This window comes from Gigantopelta aegis, unplaced genomic scaffold, assembly GCF_016097555.1.
Source record: "Gigantopelta aegis isolate Gae_Host unplaced genomic scaffold, Gae_host_genome ctg2904_pilon_pilon, whole genome shotgun sequence".
Taxonomy (NCBI): domain Eukaryota; kingdom Metazoa; phylum Mollusca; class Gastropoda; order Neomphalida; family Peltospiridae; genus Gigantopelta; species Gigantopelta aegis.
In genome coordinates, this window is record NW_024533088.1 from 8,706 (window position 1) to 32,627 (window position 23,922).

The window sequence follows — 23,922 nt, forward strand, 5'->3', positions numbered from 1 at the left end:
ACAGGAGATATTAATCAAAACACAAGGATAAACCAGTTTATTATAGACAAGTGAAAATGCCATTATGTACATCTATTACACCTCCATCAACAAATTTCTAACCTGACTATAAGTATATAAAGAGTGGAGACAGCAAAGCATTCATCCTAGTAAGCTAGTTACTTTATTGGAATGCACTTATAACATACTCTTTAACACATTGTTCACAACAAATACATAATATTATAGAGCCGTTTAATAAGTACTCTTTTCTAATAAACAATTGTGAACCAAATTGCTCAAATTTCAGAAAAAAAATAACTTGAATACATATTTTGAATACAATTTTGTTTTATTTGCTGTATATTCTTGATCACCTATTTGTGTATGTGACATGAGTTACAGCACTCTCCAAAAGTACAGATAATGGAATTATTAAATTGGTCTATTTTGTTGATGAGTTAACCACAGCAAATATATAAAAATGTTGTTGAAAGTCATTAGCGTCTGCCATAAATGATTGTAAAGCCAGAATTCTAGTATTGTCACGCAAGTCTGCATTCAGATTTTTCTTTTAAAATAGTATTTCTTGTATTGCAAGGTATAGACCAACAACTTACAATGTTTCTTTTAAAAAATTTTAATATCAACTTATATAGTCATTATATAATCATCATCAAAAGATCTAAAACATATATATTACTGAGAAATAAATTTGTTGATTCAACTTATCTGTGATCAACAAGGTTTAAGGTAAGATGCAAAAATAAAAATAAAATGCGACATGAGGGTTGTCCCAAAGAAATTTAAAATAGGATAATTTTAGATACCACATATATTTCCTTTTTGAAAGCTGTTTGTTGAGCTTTATTTTATGTGCAATTCAAAGTGTGTTTGATAATTTTTCGATTGTATCTTAAAACAATGCATACACTCACTATGAATAAGTCAAAACGATGAATCTTTATTTTTTTAACAATAATAAACATAGAATCCTAATTATTATATTTATAGTTACCTCCATTAATATCTAAGTCCAGTCTATAAAAAAATGATGCCTCTAAGAAATATGAATGCGGAAATTAGACTGGAGGGTGAGGTAAGTGCTTGGAAGTACACCTGTGTGACCTGTCTTTCAATGGACGGAAGGACTCAGCTATGTTATACTGTTTTCATTCCAAACATACTAACAGATTGACTAAACAGATACTCTGCTATATAGTATCTTAAGAATGTTCAGTAAATTTGATAGTACATTTGGAATAAATACAGTATGATGTTTACTTTACATGCAACCTGCAAAAACCATATTTTGGTTAAATCGACCAATCTTATCATTTTTTTACAGTATAAGATATCTCTTCACCTGAGAAAAGTGTGGTGAGGCAAGATTGCTAGATTCTCTCAGTTGTCTGGTGAGGCACTGGGCAAGGTGTCCAGTTTCTTTATTGCTCTTTGATGTTCTCTGATATGTTGCATTCAAGTACCGGTTTGTCTGATGTAAGTTGCATCACAGGATATTTCATAAACTTCACCTGTCTTCATTATAGTGTATGTATTATGTATTGTAGTCTTTTATAGCAAGTGGCATAGGAACTGTTTGTATTTCATTGGAGAATAGGATTCTTCTGATGACCTTGACTGACATTGTACGAAGGGAATGATATCTCTATAGTTGCCTGGTTATTAATATTGAAGATGGACAGAGATGCAATGGTTTTTTAGATGAACTGGTTTTGACCTTCACTGACAAAACTCTTCATGCAGGCATTAATTCATTCTTCAGAGGCTTCACAAACTCATCTCACGTGTACAGTGAACAGACAAGAAATCTCACATCTTCCAGGGTTTTAATAACTTTTAATAGTGGATGGCAAAGTGGTAGAAGTAGCTACATAAATTATACAAATACTTATGTAAAGACTTTAGAATTTAATTTTGCAGTTCACACAACTTGGCAAATAGTACTGAAAGATGATGTACCTTCTTTCAAATTCTTCACCAGGGGTGACTATTAAGGAAGGGTGGCTCAGCTAAGGCCACTTTTTAGTATTAGGTAAATAATTATATTAATTTTTTTTATAAATTAGTGTGATTTTATTGATTTCCATGGAAATGATTCAAGAGTTCTGCTGTCCCTATGTGATAAAGAAATTTTGTAATAGACTCTATTTGGTAGTACTGCGAGTATTTCTGTACAGTATTATATAATTGACAAGGTAAATGATTGGGGCCACAAAAGAATGCTAAGGGCCATAAGTGGAACCAGGAGCCACATATGGCCATGGCTGTTCACTCTGACTGTATTCCTTAATTTTAACCTCTTCTTCTTCCATGCTTTTACAACTAACGTAAAACATCAATTTTCCAAACGTTGTAAAGTGAAAATTTTCCCTGTGTTATGTGCGCAGCATATTAGAAATGGCAAAGTTTTTAACAATTAAGGGTATTGTTAACTCACAGATTTAGCTGTATTTTTAGCCTTTCTTTCAGTTATTGTGACCACACCCATTACTCACAGGTATTTTAAAATTATTTACTATTAATAGTGACAATTAGTAATTAATGGAATTGCTTTCAAGAGGTAACCGCATTATTTAGCTACCACACATGCTGTCAGCTGAGTACTGTAACACTATGAGAGCAATAATGATTAATATTATTAACGTCTACACAACTCTAACAATAGCTAATTGTATGTGTAGAATCCTAGTATTATTATCAAAACATTTTAGTTTAATGACACCTTAAGTTTAGTAAGGTCTGTAACATTGTTGCTTGATAATACACGTGAAAATTTGATATGTTACTTTACCAACAATTGTGTAATTTAAAATGATAGATTACTATGGAATCTATAATTCAATATCAGTAGAGCTCTTGCAATCTGTTGTTTGTAGTAATTATATTGTGAGTAAATTTTGAATTCCATAGTATCCCACCACTTAGTTGGTTAAAGTAACTTCTCAAGCTTTACAGTGTTGCATCCAGTATAATATAATTCCTGCCTTCTTCTTGCAGTGATCATAATTTAATAATTTGCTTTCAACATGAAAGTCCTTAGTATCACAGTACTTGTAGCAATCCTGATCACACTCTCTGCAAGTCAAAGGTAAGGTGAGTATAAACTGCATGATTTCATCTGACCTTTTATATAGTTGTTACCAAACTAAAGTCTATTATACAAGCAATTCATACACCATCACTATCTACTCTTCTCAAGCGTATTCATATGGATGTGGTGGCTGGTGGTCACGTAGTCGTTGTACTTCATACAGGTTTGTTGTTATTCATGCTAGTTGTTAGCATGAAGACCTATGTCATATACATTGTGTAGACAAATAAGTTCACAGAGTTGGGCTTATACACAAGTAGCTGTCTACTATCAACAATCAACCTGTTGTCCACTATATACTGGAACATATCCTAATTGTATTGGTATGACATTGATGACATAAAATGTTGATATTATTACGTTAAATTTAGCAACATGCTCTCAAGGATGTGTACATGGAAATTGTGGACCACCAAATACTTGCAGCTGTGATAGTGGATGGACTGGAAATAGTTGTGATACAGGTTAGTATACAATAATACTATAGAATCAAATTTAGCATTATTCTCACGAGGTCAGACCCTTTGCTTAGAGAAAAAGGGTCTGGTCTACCAAGCATAGTACAGTTGTCAAAAAGTAATTTTATTAGTTATGTAATATTTTATAACTATGGTTTGTAATAATTATGTATTAATTAACCATGTGATAAACAACCAAGTGAAGGCTTCATAGTCAGAAATTTACACAAAAAGATATTATGGGTGTAACTTCACTCTGATGACATCATCATTTAATGACAGGTAGTGTGATGTCATCATATATGATGACATCATCTAAATCCATCACCTACACCCTAAACCAAACCTTATGACACATAGTGATGTCATCATCATAGTACAAGTTACACCAAGAAGGACCCGATATTATGCTACTATGTATAAACATTATGGTTTACTCAAGTACCTGTTGAACATACAGTAACTGCACTATGCATGGTAAACCTACAGAAGTCAAAGGTGGACATTCCAATTCCAAATTTTACTTTCCATTGCTCAATGAAGTGAAGCACCGAGAGCTGTCTCTTAGAATGGAGCGAAGAGACATGTTTCTGCTTAGAGTGTAAACGGTTAACCTTACCCCTTCCTGTCTAAGCAAAGGTCTAGCTGCACATTAGGCTGTTTTTAATGGCAACAGAAATTATAATGATGTTTCCTAGATCTTAATAAATTCAAGACAATTCAAGGTTGAAAATGTGTATTTCACCTTTAACCTTTAGCTACCATGACGTCATAAACTACATATGTTACGTCATAACATAATATAATTAAATTGACTGCTACAAAAAGCGCTGATTTCTTTTGCTAAAACAGGAGTGTCGAATTTGTAGTTGCTAATACGTTAGACTAACATATGATTACCTTTTGTTTGGCTGGAAACTCTTGCTCTACCTCGTGAGGTTGCTTTTTATCTTGATTATCTGAAACCAACGCCCACGTTTAATATAATATTTATTTGTAAGCATTTTTCACATAAATTGTTTAAATGAATAATTAAAACTCAATAGACATGGTAGACGCTAGTGTCAATTTTTATCATAAGTATTGTTTGATTATATCAAGGAGTAAGTCACCATCACCTTCTCCTGATCCCCTTACGCTGAATGGTCATCATATCTCCTAGGTTGACTTATATATGTAGTTATATATGTTACTGAACAGGGAACAATCTTTGTCTTCATATGTTAGTGTTATATTTTACCAAAAATTGATCACAATAAAGAAAAGTAATGTTTTACAACAGATCACAAAAACAAAACTAAATTTTTACTACAGTACACCGTAAATACAAAAACCAGAGCCTTATATACACACAAAACAAATTCATTAAACCACAGTTACCACATTCCTCCCTCCTTAAAAAGTGTATCCTTGTAACAGGCAATTAGGAGGTTGTCGTAGAGCGACAAACAGTAGTAGTCCCTTGAGTAGTTGGGCCAACTAGCACTGGTGACTGTGATGAAACATTATCAGGAATGTCTATAGGAAATCCCAAAAATGACTTCTGATTCCCAGTCACTCCATGGTTCTTCATACTTGGATGTACGGCTTCGAATCTGATTTACATGTCTACACCAGACCATTCCATTTAACACTTTGAATTCAAACAAGATGGATCCTCGTTTCTTCAATATTTCATCTACTACCCATGCTGGTCGGTTCTTTTTACATTCTGGGGGCAAAATTTTCGTGGCTGTCAAAAATTTTCTTGGTTCGTCGTAAAATTTCTTGGTCGAGCGATCTAGTCTAAACCACACCTATACACGAGATGTACAAATGGCGTACTTCGAAATTCAAGCCATGATACGAGGCTACCACCAGTACAAAGGGATCTGGGATGCTAAATTTAGGGAACAACTTGAGTGCCAGAGAGAAACTGGCAACCTCTTGAAGTGTCAAAATAAGGCCATACTGAATCTAAGACTCGCTGATCAACAATGTGGTAACGTGCGTACAACCACATGTACGCATTAATGGGCGTGGTACATTGCATCTAATTAACTTTTGTGAGTAAATATTTCGTGGTTTGCTTCTCAACCACGAAAACCAGGAAAAAGCCGCTATAGAAAAAACCAGAAAAAAGCCGCTATACGGTATGTCTCCAACCTTGAAATATCTGCCCTTTGCTGGTATTACTGTTAACTTGACAAACATGACAATTTTGAATTAACCGTTCTATGTCTTGATCTAATCCTGACCACCATATATAGAGTCTTGCCAAACTTTTCATACATGATATGCCAGGGTGAGCTTGATGAAGCTCTTGCAGTAATTGTTGGCGTCCTTGATGAGGTACCACAACTCTGTTTCTCCAAAGAATACGGCCACTTTGCAATGAGTATTGCATTTTCCTCAAAGAATGTGTTTCATGTTGACATTATCTCCTCTATCTGGCCATTTAGTCTGGATGTACTTTATTACTTTGGATAATACAGGATCTCTACATGTCCAAGTACGAATTTGAGAGGTTGCCACTGGTGAAAACTGTAATAGTAAAACTGTTTCTTGAGGGAGTGGTGTATCAACTGTGTCTTTAAGAGGAAGTGCATTGCAATGCTGATTGGTGTTTAAAACTAAAGTGTATTCATACATAGCTAAGGTCAAGGCCCACCTCTGAATCCTTGTTGAGGCTTGTGCTGGGACTGCCTTCTTGCTATTTAGCAGACTGAGGAGTGGTTTGTGGTCTGTCACTAATATAAAGGGATGTCCTAATAAGTATGAATGAAATCCTTTGACTTCAAAGACACAAGCCAGGGCTTCTTTTTCCATTTGCAAAAAGTTATCTGACATTCTGTGAGCTAGAACAGCACCTATTCCATATCCCAATGCATCACAAGCTAAGATAGTTCTTTAGTTTGGTCAAAATGTACCAATAGTTGTGACGACAATAAAAGGTGTCTGAAAGGCTTCTTGCTCTAGTTTAGTCCATTTCCATTTACAGTCTTTCCTTAGTATGGTGCTATTTCTGAAGACAACTTTGGTAAAAAACTTGTGGTAGTAATTTAATAATCCTAGGTATGCTTTAATTCATTTACGTTTTAGGAGCGAAGCCTCTTGAATTGCTTTGACTTTATCTTGTACAGGGTGTACACCTTCTGCATCTATTTTGTGTCCTAGGTATGTAAGTGATGGTACCATAAATGAACATTTGTCTTTCCTTAGTTTTGAGGCCTGCTTTTTCTAGTTGGAAGAGTACTTCTTTTAAATTTTCAAAGTGGGTGACATTATCCTTACCAGTTATCATGATGTCATCTAAGTATACTACTGTGTGTGATAAACCATGGAGGATGTTCTCCATTACTCTCTGGAAGATGCCAGGGGCACCATATGGCAAGCTGGTATATCTAAATAATCCTTTAAGTATATCAACTACGACATACTGCTTGGCCTGTTCTGCCAGATGTACTTGCTGGTAAGCGAGACTAAGGTCCAATTTGGTGAATTTTGTCCACCTGCTAATGTTGCAAGGAGATCCTCTACCTTAGGAATCTGATAGCTATCCAACTTTGAAACCTGGTTTATTGTTATATGAAATCTCCACAATTTCTGATTGACTTCCTGTCTGGTTTTACAATTGGAGCTGCCCACTCAGAGAATGACACTGGTTCAATAATTCTTTCTTTACATAATCTTTCTAGTTTTATTTCCACTAACGATTTCATAGCATAGGGTACTGGTCTTGCCTTACAGTACTTATGTCTGACTTGTCATCGTTTTGAAATGTTGCTTTGTAATCATTGAGTGTACCTAAACCCTCACTGAAGAGTGCTTTGTGTTCTTCTAATGCTTTCACTTTGGATGTTGTGCAAAGATGAGTAGTCTAATTTAATGTGTGCTAACCAATCGTGTCCTAACAGACTTGGTCCTTCACCAGCTATGACTAATAATGGTAATTGCTTCTCTTGACTCTGATACTTGACATTTATTTCAATACAACCTTTTACTTCCAGCGTATGTCCGGTATATGTCCATAACAGAACTGATGAAGCTTTCAATTTTTTTTCTGTCTAATTTTGTTGAAATGTTTTCTCTGAGATTAACGATACTGATGCACCCATATCTATCTCCATTGGCACTTGAATATCATCTATAGTAACATCAACTATCAATGGGTTTGGCGTTGATCCCATAGCGTACAGAGAATATTCATTTTCTCCTTCGTTTTCTGGATCAACTTGTGCCATAATACGTTTAACAATTTTTTGTCTCGGGGTTACCTGCAATTGTCGTCTACTCTGAACTATTGTCTTCTGGTGACATGCTTTTTTTAAATGTCCAATCTTGCCGCAAGAAAAACACTTAGCATCCTTGAATTTACATGCTCTCAGCTGGTGTGACCTTGTCTACTGCAACGATACCAGCTTATAAAGGTGGACAATTTTTGAACCTGATGTACTGGCCCTCAGGTGTTGATACTTTGATTATCTTGATTGAGAGTAGCCGAATTTTTTGCTGCTGATTCCATTCCTTTAGCGATCTCTACAGACTTAGCAGGAGTTAAAGGATCCGCGAGTAGCCTTTTCTGAATAACATTGTCTTCAATGCCACATACCAGCCTATCTCTTAGCATATCTTTTAACGTATTACCGAATTTACAAAATTCCGCAATAGATCTTAATTCTGACATAAATGTTGCAATTGACTCTGACAGTTTTCTAGTTCTAATATGGAAGTTGAATCTTTGAACGATAACCGAGGGTGTGGGGTTGTAGTGTTGGTACAATACAGTTATCAGCTGTTGCAGTGTCTTCTCGTGTGGTTTATTTGGTGATACCAGGTTACACAACAGTTTAAGAAATGGGGGTCCTATTATGACCAAAATATAGACTTTTTCTTGTTTTCATCAGTTATCCCATTTGATTGAATGTAATACTCCAACCTGTCACAATATTGTGTCCAATCTTCTCGTTCTTGTTGGAATTCTCCTACTGTACCAATAAATGCTGACAAATTTCATTGTGTGTCCGATCACCAAGACTCTCGTCACCAATTTGTTATATTTCACCAAAAGTTGATCACAACAAAGAAAAGTAACATTTATAACAGATCACAAAAACAAAACTAAATTTCTACTACAGTACACCGTAAATACAAAAACCAGAACCTTATATACACAAAAAACAAATTCATTAAACCACAGTTACCACAATTAGCACAATATGCGCCAATTAAACCTTAGATAATGATTAACCTCGCTGTGAGTGGGCGCATAGCGAGGGTACTATAGTCTGTCATCGTGTGTGTGTGTGTCTGTTACCCTGGCAAATGGCTTTGAACTGCTTTAACTCGGTAAACACGGCACTGGTAGCCACCAAACTATAGTGGACAGTAGCAAAACTGCTGTACTTCACAAGAATACTGCCAAAAGGAGCATCAAATGAACAAAAAGCTTTAAAACTCTGAAAAGCCTTTGATAAAAGCACAGCTTTCAGTAAAGAGTCAAGAATTCAATAATAACTTCCTGCATACAGCTTATGACATTATCCAACTTTTTAAAGTGAGAATTGTTTTAAAAATATTTCTTTGGAAAGTTACGACAGTTTTATTAACTTTTGGCAGTTATATTTGTCGATACAATGAGTGTGAAGTAAAAATACTATCACTATAGCTGTCATTGGAGAATTGGAGTCTGTATTCTGTAGTATAGATCACTTGAAAAGGCTAAAAGAATAAAGAACGTCTCTGGATAAGAGCGCGACAAGTTAAGCACTTTATTGCATTTCATTGATCTTGTAATATTCAGATTACCAATCTCAATCTATGATTTTGAATCAATCATTTGCATATACAAACTCATATTTTGAGTGATTTCTCTCTTTTACCATTTGTCTTTAAAATCTTTTACCTTATGAACTCACCACAGCTTCAAAAATTAACCTTTTTAAAATGTACTTAATATATATATATATATAATTTCCATTACTAGTTGTTTATATTTTCGTGTGAGTTCACTATCAATTACCTATGCTGACTATAATGACTCATCTTTTACTATCAAGTAGATCTCATCTATGTTTGCTTATGTACAATTTAAGCATAGTGATGTCTGAGTGAGAATTTTATGTTACTTCATATAGATGGAAGAAAGGTTCGATAGCTTTTAACAAGATGCGGTTGTGTTCTAATTGAATTACGGCCCTTACTGCAAATTCAAAACAATAATATTATCCTAACCAATTCCTTCACTAACAAAGAAAAAAATAATTTCCCAAATAATTAAGGAAATAAAAAAGATTATGAGAAATCTAGACCTCCTGTCAAAATTATGAAAAACCTGAGTGAATCATCATCTTACAATGTAAAACATGAAAATAGCTAAGTAAGCAAAATAGTTTTACAAAATTCTTCTTTAAAAATCTGCCGTTTTGTCAAAATGTTGGTGTGGCTATTAGCAACAATTCAGTAATATTTGGAGGTAAGGCTTGATCTTGTATAATAATTTTACTCAAAATTATTGGTAATACTAAAAGTTCCTATCAAAAAGTAAAGTAAATAATGTGACATTAGATTTTATAGTTATTACAAGCAGTCAGATAAATAATTAAATGGCACCATTACTTAATGCAGCTATGCAACTTAATTATAATAATTCATATTATCTAATGTTATTGACACAATATTTCAGTTTTGTGTGAACCCGTGCAATTTTAGTGAGGTTTGTTGATACTAATGCATGATAAAAATTAATAAATAATAGTTAAAACATGATTACGAGCAATGTCAACTATTATCAATAAAGTATATGAATTGAGTTTTTAACAGTCATTTGCACGACATAAAATCAATATAGCAGTAAAGGAATTTATTACAATATTAAAGCTATTTCTCCAAAATTTGTAAAAATCACAAATTATAGTAAAAATCCAAAGTAATACTGTCTTATTTAAAAGATATCAATGAATGTGCCAGTGGAGGAGGCAATAACTGTCATGAAAATGCCATCTGTACAAACACTAATGGTAACTTTATGTGTCAATGTCAAAATGGTTATACAGGAAATGGAATAACATGTAACGGTAAGTGACATAATAACTCTATTGTTAACTAATTGTTTACTAGATATCAATGAATGTAGCAGTGGAGAAAACAATAATTGTCATGAAAATGCCATCTGTACAAACACAATAGGTAGCTTTACATGTCAATGTAAAAATGGATATACAGGAAATGGAATAACATGTAATGGTAAGTGATATAATAACTCTATTGTAAACTAATTGTTTTACTAGATATCAATGAATGTAGCAGTGGAGAAAACAATAATTGTCATGAAAATGCCATCTGTACAAACACAATAGGTAGCTTTACATGTCAATGTAGAAATGGATATACAGGAAATGGAATAACATGTATAGGTAAGTGACTTAATAACTCTATTGTAAACTAATTGTTTTACTAGATATCAATGAATGTAGCAGTGGAGAAAACAATAATTGTCATGAAAATGCCATCTGTACAAACACAATAGGTAGCTTTACATGTCAATGTCAAAATGGATATACAGGAAATGGAATAACATGTAATGGTAAGTGATATAATAATAACTCTATTGTAAACTAATTGTTTTACTAGATATCAATGAATGTAGCAGTGGCGAAAACAATAACTGTCATGAAAATGCCATCTGTACAAACACAATAGGTAGCTTTACATGTCAATGTAAAAATGGATATACAGGAAATGGAATAACATGTAATGGTAAGTGATATAATAATAACTCTATTGTAAACTAATTGTTTTACTAGATATCAATGAATGTAGCAGTGGAGAAAACAATAATTGTCATGAAAATGCCATCTGTACAAACACAATAGGTAGCTTTACATGTCAATGTAAAAATGGATATACAGGAAATGGAATAACATGTAATGGTAAGTGATATAATAATAACTCTATTGTAAACTAATTGTTTTACTAGATATCAATGAATGTAGCAGTGGAGAAATCAATAACTGTCATGAAAATACCATCTGTACAAACACAATAGGTAGCTTTACATGTCAATGTAAAAATGGATATACAGGAAATGGAATAACATGTAATGGTAAGTGACATAATAGCTCGATTCTAAATGAATTTTAACTAGATATCAATGAATGTAGCAGTGGAGAAAACAATAATTGTCATGAAAATGCCATCTGTACAAACACAATAGGTAGCTTTACATGTCAATGTAAAAATGGATATACAGGAAATGGAATAATATGTAATGGTAAGTGATAAAATAACTCTATTGTAAACTAATTGTTTTACTAGATATCAATGAATGTAGCAGTGGAGAAAACAATAACTGTCACGAAAATGCCATCTGTACAAACACAATAGGTAGCTTTACATGTCAATGTAAAAATGGATATACAGGAAATGGAATAATATGTAATGGTAAGTGATAAAATAACTCTATTGTAAACTAATTGTTTTACTAGATATCAATGAATGTAGCAGTGGAGAAAACAATAACTGTCACGAAAATGCCATCTGTACAAACACAATAGGTAGCTTTACATGTCAATGTAGAAATGGATATACAGGAAATGGTATAACATGTAATGGTAAGTGATAAAATAACTCTATTGTAAAGTAATTGTTTTACTAGATATCAATGAATGTAGCAGTGGAGAAAACAATAATTGTCATGAAAATGCCATCTGTACAAACACAATAGGTAGCTTTACATGTCAATGTCAAAATGGATATACAGGAAATGGAATAACATGTAATGGTAAGTGACATAATAACTCTATTGTAAACTAATTGTTTTACTAGATATCAATGAATGTAGCAGTGGAGAAAACAATAATTGTGATGAAAATGCCATCTGTACAAATACAAACGGTAGCTTTACATGTCAATGTCAAAATGGATACACAGGAAATGGAATAACATGTAATGGTAAGTGACATAATAACTCTATTGTAAACTAATTGTTTTACTAGATATCAATGAATGTAGCAGTGGAGAAAACAATAATTGTCATGAAAATGCCATCTGTACAAATACAAACGGTAGCTTTACATGTCAATGTCAAAATGGATATACAGGAAATGGAATAACATGTAATGGTAAGTGATATAATAACTCTATTGTAAACTAATTGTTTTACTAGATATCAATGAATGTAGCAGTGGAGAAAACAATAATTGTCATGAAAATGCCATCTGTACAAACACAATAGGTAGCTTTACATGTCAATGTCAAAATGGATATACAGGAAATGGTATAACATGTAATGGTAAGTGACATAATAACTCTATTGTAAAGTAATTGTTTTACTAGATATCAATGAATGTAGCAGTGGAGAAAACAATAATTGTCATGAAAATGCCATCTGTACAAACACAAACGGTAGCTTTACATGTCAATGTCAAAATGGATATACAGGAAATGGAATAACATGTAATGGTAAGTGATATAATAACTCTATTGTAAACTAATTGTTTTACTAGATATCAATGAATGTAGCAGTGGAGAAAACAATAATTGTCATGAAAATGCCATCTGTACAAATACAAACGGTAGCTTTACATGTCAATGTCAAAATGGATATACAGGAAATGGTATAACATGTAATGGTAAGTGATAAAATAACTCTATTGTAAAGTAATTGTTTTACTAGATATCAATGAATGTAGCAGTGGAGAAAACAATAATTGTCATGAAAATGCCATCTGTACAAACACAATAGGTAGCTTTACATGTCAATGTCAAAATGGATATACAGGAAATGGAATAACATGTAATGGTAAGTGACATAATAACTCTATTTTAAACTAATTGTTTTACTAGATATCAATGAATGTAGCAGTGGAGAAAAAAATAATTGTCATGAAAATGCCATCTGTACAAACACAATAGGTAGCTTTACATGTCAATGTCAAAATGGATATACAGGAAATGGTATAACATGTAATGGTAAGTGACATAATAACTCTATTGTAAAGTAATTGTTTTACTAGATATCAATGAATGTAGCAGTGGAGAAAACAATAATTGTCATGAAAATGCCATCTGTACAAACACAAACGGTAGCTTTACATGTCAATGTCAAAATGGATATACAGGAAATGGTATAACATGTAATGGTAAGTGACATAATAACTCTATTGTAAAGTAATTGTTTTACTAGATATCAATGAATGTAGCAGTGGAGAAAACAATAATTGTCATGAAAATGCCATCTGTACAAACACAAACGGTAGCTTTACATGTCAATGTCAAAATGGATATACAGGAAATGGAATAACATGTAATGGTAAGTGATATAATAACTCTATTGTAAACTAATTGTTTTACTAGATATCAATGAATGTAGCAGTGGAGAAAACAATAATTGTCATGAAAATGCCATCTGTACAAATACAAACGGTAGCTTTACATGTCAATGTCAAAATGGATATACAGGAAATGGTATAACATGTAATGGTAAGTGATAAAATAACTCTATTGTAAAGTAATTGTTTTACTAGATATCAATGAATGTAGCAGTGGAGAAAACAATAATTGTCATGAAAATGCCATCTGTACAAACACAATAGGTAGCTTTACATGTCAATGTCAAAATGGATATACAGGAAATGGAATAACATGTAATGGTAAGTGACATAATAACTCTATTTTAAACTAATTGTTTTACTAGATATCAATGAATGTAGCAGTGGAGAAAAAAATAATTGTCATGAAAATGCCATCTGTACAAACACAATAGGTAGCTTTACATGTCAATGTCAAAATGGATATACAGGAAATGGTATAACATGTAATGGTAAGTGACATAATAACTCTATTGTAAAGTAATTGTTTTACTAGATATCAATGAATGTAGCAGTGGAGAAAACAATAATTGTCATGAAAATGCCATCTGTACAAACACAAACGGTAGCTTTACATGTCAATGTCAAAATGGATATACAGGAAATGGAATAACATGTAATGGTAAGTGATATAATAACTCTATTGTAAACTAATTGTTTTACTAGATATCAATGAATGTAGCAGTGGAGAAAACAATAATTGTCATGAAAATGCCATCTGTACAAATACAAACGGTAGCTTTACATGTCAATGTCAAAATGGATATACAGGAAATGGTATAACATGTAATGGTAAGTGATAAAATAACTCTATTGTAAAGTAATTGTTTTACTAGATATCAATGAATGTAGCAGTGGAGAAAACAATAATTGTCATGAAAATGCCATCTGTACAAACACAATAGGTAGCTTTACATGTCAATGTCAAAATGGATATACAGGAAATGGAATAACATGTAATGGTAAGTGACATAATAACTCTATTTTAAACTAATTGTTTTACTAGATATCAATGAATGTAGCAGTGGAGAAAAAAATAATTGTCATGAAAATGCCATCTGTACAAACACAAACGGTAGCTTTACATGTCAATGTCAAAATGGATATACAGGAAATGGAATAACATGTAATGGTAAGTGACATAATAACTCTATTGTTAACTAATTGTTTTACTAGATATCAATGAATGTAGCAGTGGAGAAAACAATAATTGTCATGAAAATGCCATCTGTACAAACACAAATGGTAGCTTTACATGTCAATGTAGAAATGGATATACAGGAAGTGGAATAACATGTAATGGTAAGTGATATAATAACTCTATTGTAAACTAATTGTTTTACTAGATATCAATGAATGTAGCAGTGGAGAAAACAATAATTGTCATGAAAATGCCATCTGTACAAACACAAACGGTAGCTTTACATGTCAATGTCAAAATGGATATACAGGAAATGGAATAACATGTAATGGTAAGTGACATAATAGCTCGATTCTAAATGAATTATTTTAACTAGATATCAATGAATGTAGCAGTGGAGAAAACAATAATTGTCATAAAAATGCCATCTGTACAAACACAAACGGTAGCTTTATATGTCAATGTCAAAATGGATATACAGGAAATGGAATAACATGTAATGGTAAGTGACATAATAACTCTATTGTAAACTATTTGTTTTACTAGATATCAATGAATGTAGCAGTGGAGAAAACAATAATTGTCATAAAAATGCCATCTGTACAAACACAAACGGTAGCTTTATATGTCAATGTCAAAATGGATATACAGGAAATGGAATAACATGTAATGGTAAGTGACATAATAACTCTATTGTAAACTATTTGTTTTACTAGATATCAATGAATGTAACAGTAAAAAAAGTAATAATTGTCATGAAAATGCCATCTGTACAAACACAATAGGTAGCTTTACATGTCAATGTCAAAGTGGATATACAGGAAATGGAATAACATGTAATGGTAAGTGGCAATACAATGCATGATTGTCTAATTTCACTTAAGAAATAGTCTTTATTAATTTTACTCTTAATTCACAGTTAAATTGTACAATTTTTTTCATAGATATTAATGAATGTGTGATGGAAGATATTCAATGTGATTCTGATACAGTCTGTGTTAATAAAAATGCAAATTATAGTTGTGAAGGTAAGACATTTTGTGTTAATATTTAAATGATAATACGATTATAATATAGGTCCAACCCTTTATTTACCATTTTTGGAGTTTAATTTATCTAATAGTCATAGAGTGGATGAGAGCTCTCAGTTTGTTTTACTCCCATCACCACTACAATTTGGAAATATGACCTATACTGCAGTATATGTAAGCATTATATATAATAGAATTTAATATATTTTCACATATATATTAATAATACATTTTTAGGTTAGTAAGAATGGGCTAATAAGCTTTGAACAAAACTACACTGATCATATGCCACAAACATTCCCAATACCTGCTAAGGTAATTGCTCCATATTGGAACATGAACTCTGCAGGTGAACTTAACTACACTATCATCAAAAGTGATATAATTAAAAAAACTGAAGTTATTATTAACCTAGTCAATAACTACCTAGCTTATAACTTCAGTATCAACTTTAATGCAGACTGGATACTAGTAGCTCAATGGATGAATATAAACACAAGCAATAAAGTATGTGTACCTGATGCATTATATATATTGTAGTTATAGTTGCTTATGGCAACAGATTAATAGCAGTACCTTTCAAGCTGTATTGGCATCTCAAGGAAACAAGACATATGTTATTTTTACATACAAATGTAGTCTATTTGATTGGAATGGAACTAATGCTATTATAGGATTTAGTGCTAGTAACACTGTTTTTGCAAACTTTCCATTATCAAGACTTGTTCAGGCAAATATTAACTGCCTTAATTCACCAACTTCAAATTGGAGCAACATTGCCTATGAAATAGGTAGAGTTAGGTTGCATTAGTTTATAACAGATCTTACTTTCTCTGTAGGCTGTCACTACATTAGTAGTGATTGTGGACCTTGGGAAGAGATAAATTCTGAATGCAATGGCTGCATTATAACTAACATCTGTTTAAGAGAACATCCTTGTAGAAACAGAGGAAGATGCATTATAGGATCTGCTCCCAATATATACACATGCGATTGCAGTAACACTGGATATACTGGGAAAATATGTGATTTTCTAAGTCAAGGAATGTTTCCTACTATGGCAAATTACAGCACAATATTGCAACAACATCATCCATCACTATATGAACAGTACTGCTGTAATGTCTATAATCTTGGAAAAAGATTCTCATTGATACAGAATGGAAGAAAGAAAGTTGTCATTGTCCATCAGTACTTCCCATTGCTTGTCAAAGTAAGTGTTCAGTTTGCTTTTCTGAAATGAACATTTTTAATAGAATACAAAAATCAAAATTGTAAGACCTGGTATGAAGCAGGTTATACTATCAGTGGTGTATATCTTATTAATCCTGATGGAGGGATTCCATTTGAGGTATATACTTGTTTACTTAGATAGATAAATGGATAACTAGCTATTATACAGAAAGGATAAACAGATAAAAAGTTATTTTTATCATTTTATAGGCCTATTGTTATATGGAGACTGATGGTGGTGGTTGGACTGTTATTCAAAGAAGAATGGATGGCTCCATTAACTTCTATCGTAACTGGACAGATTATAATGAAGGTTTTGGCAACCTTTCAGGAGAATTTGGCTAGGATTGAATAAAATATATCGACTTACTTACAATAGAATAAACAGTTTACAAGTTAATTTCGAAGACTTTGAAAACAATAAAGCATATGCTCTGTACTCTGCATTCAATATTGGAGACATTACTACAAAATATACTCTTACTTTAGGTAAATATAATGGGACAGCTGGTGATAGCTTGATGATTCATAATGGATGCAAATTTACCACTAAAGATAGTGACAATGATAGAGCTGGATCTGGCAATTGTGCAATAACATTCAGAGGAGGATGGTGGTATAATGCATGCTATGATTCAAATCTTAATGGACTTTACACTGGAAGAGAGAGTAATAATCATAAAGGAATTATTTGGAAACACTGGAGAGGGTCTGTTTCGTTAAAGTTCTCTGAGATGAAGCTTCGTCACTCTTAACTAAATATAAACTTATATTATGACATTATGTAACTAAGTAGTTAGATGAGTGCCAATTTTTTTTTCAAATTAAACTAACAAAATTGATTAATAAAACAATATATTAATTTTTTAGATTGATTAACTCTAACAACTCTGTATAAACTAACTATAATAATTAATAACATATTAATTATATTCTACATATAATCATGTACATAACTAATCTTACACATTTAGATGATTTATATTCATCATAAATATCGTCAGTTACTTTAGACAGATGTAGACAGCATGACTTATAGATATTCATTACATTATCGTCATCTAATCTATAGATAAACAGTACATCAGTTAACACAAGCTCATATAAGTATGAGTACTTAAACATTGTTTAATCTTTATTAGGATTAGTTTCCAAAAATAGTGAATGTTGATCAACTAAAAAATTTTTTATTATGTTTCACATCCTGTCTGACATATAATAATAGCAGTATAATGATAATGATGATGAAACAACCTATTACTACAATTAATATTACACAAACTAGTGCCACCAGTCAATCATGTACATTGGACGACAATAACTGTCCTTTATTAAGTACAGAGTACTAGGTTAGGTGATATCATAATGATGTCATTGTCACATCCCCATTAAGTTGTAATTGTAGTACATTATTTCTTGAAACTTTTGCCAATCGTCTAATGTGTCTGAATACAAGAAGCTGGTCATTATAACAAGGTAATAACTGACCTTTTAATTATTATATAATTAATTTTTATATTAGGTCAATATTAAGAGAAGTATCTTGTGTTATCCTTGCATTTTAGAGGTGTGGTTACTTGTTGCCAAGACAACAGACTCAGTATGCAATATTAATATGCAGTTAGTTTACATTTACATGTACTACTTGTCTTTATCTTCAGTTAGTCTGGACTCTTGTCTCTCTCTCTCATCAATGACCTTGGCCTCAGTGATCCATATGATTTTAATTGGTAGATAGTTTCTCAAGTCACAAAGGTAGTACAAGACTTAATAATATAGACCTTTAAACAAACAGATGAAAAAAGTAAATGTCAATTTTTATAATTTTAAGAGTTTCTTTAGATTGAGTTTAGTTTAAGGTTGCTATTAAGTTGCTGGCTATACCCATTATCATCTTCGATTATTATAGCTTGAGATTATTAAGTTGCTGGCTATATGACATCATTACGATAATATGAATCATTGTTGTTGTTATAGAACAAATCTTCTACTTATCAAGGGTAAAGGTTAAAATTTTAACTTTAAGTGTGTAAGTTTAATTAGTTAACTTAAATAATACTTTAGTATAACTACTCTGATCTTGAGATGGGAAAATAGTTCTTATTCAATTGGAAATTCGAAAAGTACATTTATATACATGTAAATGTACTAATACATATTTATATATATATACATATACATTTTCACTTAGTTTTACTTCACATAATATGGCAGTATAATATATAATCATCTCTTATTAAAAGGATTCAAGATAGTATTCCTGGTACATTAGCAGCTCAGTCAGCTGCTATATTGACTATTACATAATGTGAATGATTAGTACTTGTTTAACTGGATATTAATACAAGTTTGATATTTTGTAGTCAGGTTAACCCCACAACTTGTTACAATGAGATATATATAGGAAGCATTTGGACTATCTACATCAACTACAATAATATATGTCTGTCTATACTCTCTTTTTATTTATTTTTTTCTCTTACTAGTTTTAGTGGCAAATTTTCTTACTAAAGTTTTATGTCACAATTCTCAATACTTTATATCTTCACAAGATGTTCAACTTAAAATATGTCACTCCTGACTACAATGTCTTCTTTCTCAAGACCATCTAAATATCTCTTATCTCTAACACTATCAGTGCACTCACAGACATTATATTTACCTCAGTAACTGCTCTTTTACAGATCACTTCAACAGTTGGACTGTATTCTTGTACTAATAACAGTGGGTGGAGATATTAAGGTATTGTTGATTTTAATAATTCCAGACCCTCTTGTTCTTTTTGTTATCAGGCCCTATTGTTTTATTACAACAATTACTCAAAGGAATGTCCTATCATTTTAACTTAGCAATAAGTTATAATCAATATAATTATTTTTAATAAAAGGATGTATGGATGAATAAATGGACATACTTTTAATATATAAATGGACACATATTATAATAATTATTTATTATAATTTATTTTGTCTTTATTTTCAGACTTCAGTTGAAAACAAGATGAGGTGGGAAAATACATTAGCATTAATTTGAGATTATGTTAATAAAATAAAGCCTTGTTTAATACCTCTACTCTCATGTAAACCATACTCATTTAATAAAAAGACATCATAATGATGTGAACCTTTTGGAACATGTTACAAAGTTGATCATTAGACAGTGTTCCAAATTAATTTATAGCATGATAACCACATCGAATTTTATATCATTATGACATTACTATTTTATTAGACTAATGTTCGTTGTATATGCTTTCTGTTCTGCATCATGGCGACCATTATCACATGGATATCACAGTTAATTAGAGATCATCTACATCATGTATGTTACATGTATACGCGTACATGGTTTAATATATTCCAGTTTTTACAAAGTTTAAATGGAACTGAAAATAGAGGATTTGTTATATGAAAAACAAAGCAGATTTTTTCACAATATTCTCCCAGTTATCTTCAATCATCAGGATCAGTCAATTGAACTTTAAATAAGATGTACTATGTAATTGAAAGATATTAAATGAACAGTGATTATTGACTACATGGACAAATACCTTCACTTTGTTTGACAATAGATGATATTTGTAAAGTCATCTTTTTACTGATGGTTTGTCATAGTTCTTTTTGACTTCTTGACTCTTTGTGTCCTCTTCTACAAGTCATCTAACCACCTATATCAATAAACAACACATGTAATAATTGTTGTTTAATACTACTCATTTCTTGTCTTTTGACTTGTATCGTAAATAATGTGGTAGCTACTAGTGAATTTAATCATTACCATCTCGTTCAAAATGTTATGGAGAGTATATTTTGTCAGCTTCCCACTCCAATACAACCTCAATAGTTTTTCACAAGTAACATACTGTGAAGAGTGACCTTGAATTTCTTGTTAATAAATATGTCAAATGTCTCTTAGCTTCTGTTATATTGTAGTGATCAACGATAGCCTCCAATAAGATATTAATAATGGCATATTTATGTTCTGCAAGTTAATGATATCATCAAATAATTCAGCTGATGGTAATCAAGGTTTTAGAGTATCTTTGAAGATATTTTTTAGCTTTAATGATCTGATACCCTTTTCAATTTGAGGTTCAACTGGTCCAATAATGTTTCCAAAGCTCTCTTTCATTTGAAGTCTTGTAAATTTAATATAGTCAAAATATACTGTTTCCATCTGTAGACATGTATGAACATCAACTGTTCCTTTATCATCTTATTCTAGATTGACCATCATCTTATCACTGATTGATCATCAAGTACTGGAGGATGAATCTCTCACTATTTCATTAATAATCATTTTAGTGTTCGTATTAATTGTGAAGCTATCCCAGCAGTCATTATAATTTATTGTACTCATTAGTTTCCTGCTTGGTTAGTTTATGCCTATTATAGGAATGAGGTATTAATGTTGATATGTAGATCTCAAATATGAAAGTCACCTCATTACTATTTTAATATTTTAAATGAAATTATATCACTTTGAATGCATAAAAATCAAAAGTCAGGAAAAGTTAGGATAAAAAGGAATAACAAGAAATGTTACAAAGGACAATTTGACAAATCCAACTGAATGTTAGCATATAATCATAATGAAGCAGTAACAAATTAAATACATTAAATGTCACCTAACAAAAAATTTTTTTGTGCATAAGTAGACTTGTAGTTAATATAGAAAAAAGCTATCAAATTAATCTACAAATCATTTTACATTGTCTTTAAAATAAAAAAGAAAACAGAATAATAATGAATAAATCCAATAACAACTTTTAAAATGTCACTAGTTATGACAAGATACAATCCAAGAAATGACTACATTGTTAGAAAAAAAAATAATGTATGCTTAATTTTGTTTAATTGAGACACATTTCTCTAAAATACTTTCAGCTAAATTAGGTTCATAAACTGGTGGTAATTCAACTGCAGTTATTATAGTACACCATTTAACTGGACTAGTTTGTTTGTCAAACCATATTTGAATGACACCAGATAGTCTGTCTGTATTCCGACTTTTTCATCACGTAAATTTTCTAAATCTCCATCTCTGATACTGAGACCTTCCCCTATTTCTTTCCACTTATAAGCAATAGGAAAAAGTAAACGAATTATATCCAACTTGTTTTCTATAAAAGAAAATAAAGAAAATGTAAAATATTATAATGACTCCATCTCATTACAGGTCTAAGTGAAAAAAAACAATAATTAGATCTACAGATTTCTTGAGAAATATTAAAATATTACCAATAGTGATTGGAATGTCTGTTGTACTTTCATATTCAGTAGGTGGAGAAGCATCTATTAAGTAATAATAAGTAGTAAAATACTTAATTCATTAAGAACATCAACTTGTACATTATTGAATATAAAGTGTAAAGACAATAAATTCTCACCTATTTTTGATTGTTTTTTCTGAATACCAGAATCTGAATTACCTTTATTTCTTGTCTCATAGACTATTAACAAAAATATTATACTAACTAATGTTAAATGGCAAATAATGACTAACCTACACCTTTCATCCAGACTTTACATTTGTTATTTAGCTCTACTGGGGGTAAATCTTGTATTGTACAAGATGCTTTACCAATATTCTTCTTGTTAATTGTAACAACAGCTAGATGAATGGAAGGCATATCTTTCTGGATCTGATGTTTTTGATCACAGAGAAAAGCAAAATTACACTTTAAAGCTGATTCGTGATAAGCCAGAGGTTCAGCACAAGATGCAATGGCTGTAGTTACAACAGATCGCAAAGCTGAGCATTCTGAATGATCACCTGTCCAGTAGATCTCCATCCATAGCATCGTATCAACAAGAAGTAATGACCCGCGAGGCTCTTTGGAATATAATTTAATAGCATATCGTAGCTGACGAGGAAATTGTGCTGTGAGACAATCCAGGGTGAAAAATGGTGGAACCTTTCTGTTCAGCAAAGCTACTACTGTTGCAGGAAACAAACCCTACAATGTATAAATTTGTAAACAAATGTATGATTTTGTAATTAAAGTGACTGTTTTTACATACCTGAGGTACTACTCCTTGGTCATATGATAAAACCAATGGCTCACATGATATAGCTACTCTTTTCTTTTCTTCAAGTGTGAGATGCTTAGGAGACAAAGCACTGGGAATGAAGTAATATAGATTATCATCACGTTGAACTTTAGCAATGATACAAAGATCACATAACAAATGCAATAGATCTGCCTGCTCAAAGAGACCTGGAGCAAATTGAATAGATATAAGATCTAGGAAATCTTCAGTAAATAGGCCTTCTTCTCGTAGTCTTTGGTGAACACCTGGTGGCAAGACCTTTCCCTTTTGTAAAACCTTTTCTGGAAAGTCGACAAATGATACGCGAATGATCGATGAGAGGGCATCTAGAAAGTACTGTGGGTTCGTGAACACAAGATGAGAGTAGCTCTCAAAGTGTAGAAAAACAGAGAGGGATTTGAAGAAAGAAAGAGCTCTAAACATTTGTCCACTATTCATCCCTAGTTTTACTCCTATCTCTTCACAGTGAGCTCTAGACACTATACCGTGACCCAGCTGAGTACTTTTATCCTTGATGTTTGACTCCAGAACATACCATCGGATTGGAATTTTTCTTTTTTATG

General features: G+C 31.8%; 1 pseudogene; it reads left to right on the plus strand.

The window, feature by feature from the left end:
- Window positions 1-1,048: 1,048 nt before the first annotated feature.
- On the plus strand, window positions 1,049-18,061 carry LOC121391732 (annotated as a pseudogene).
- The last annotated feature ends 5,861 nt before the right edge of the window (window positions 18,062-23,922 follow it).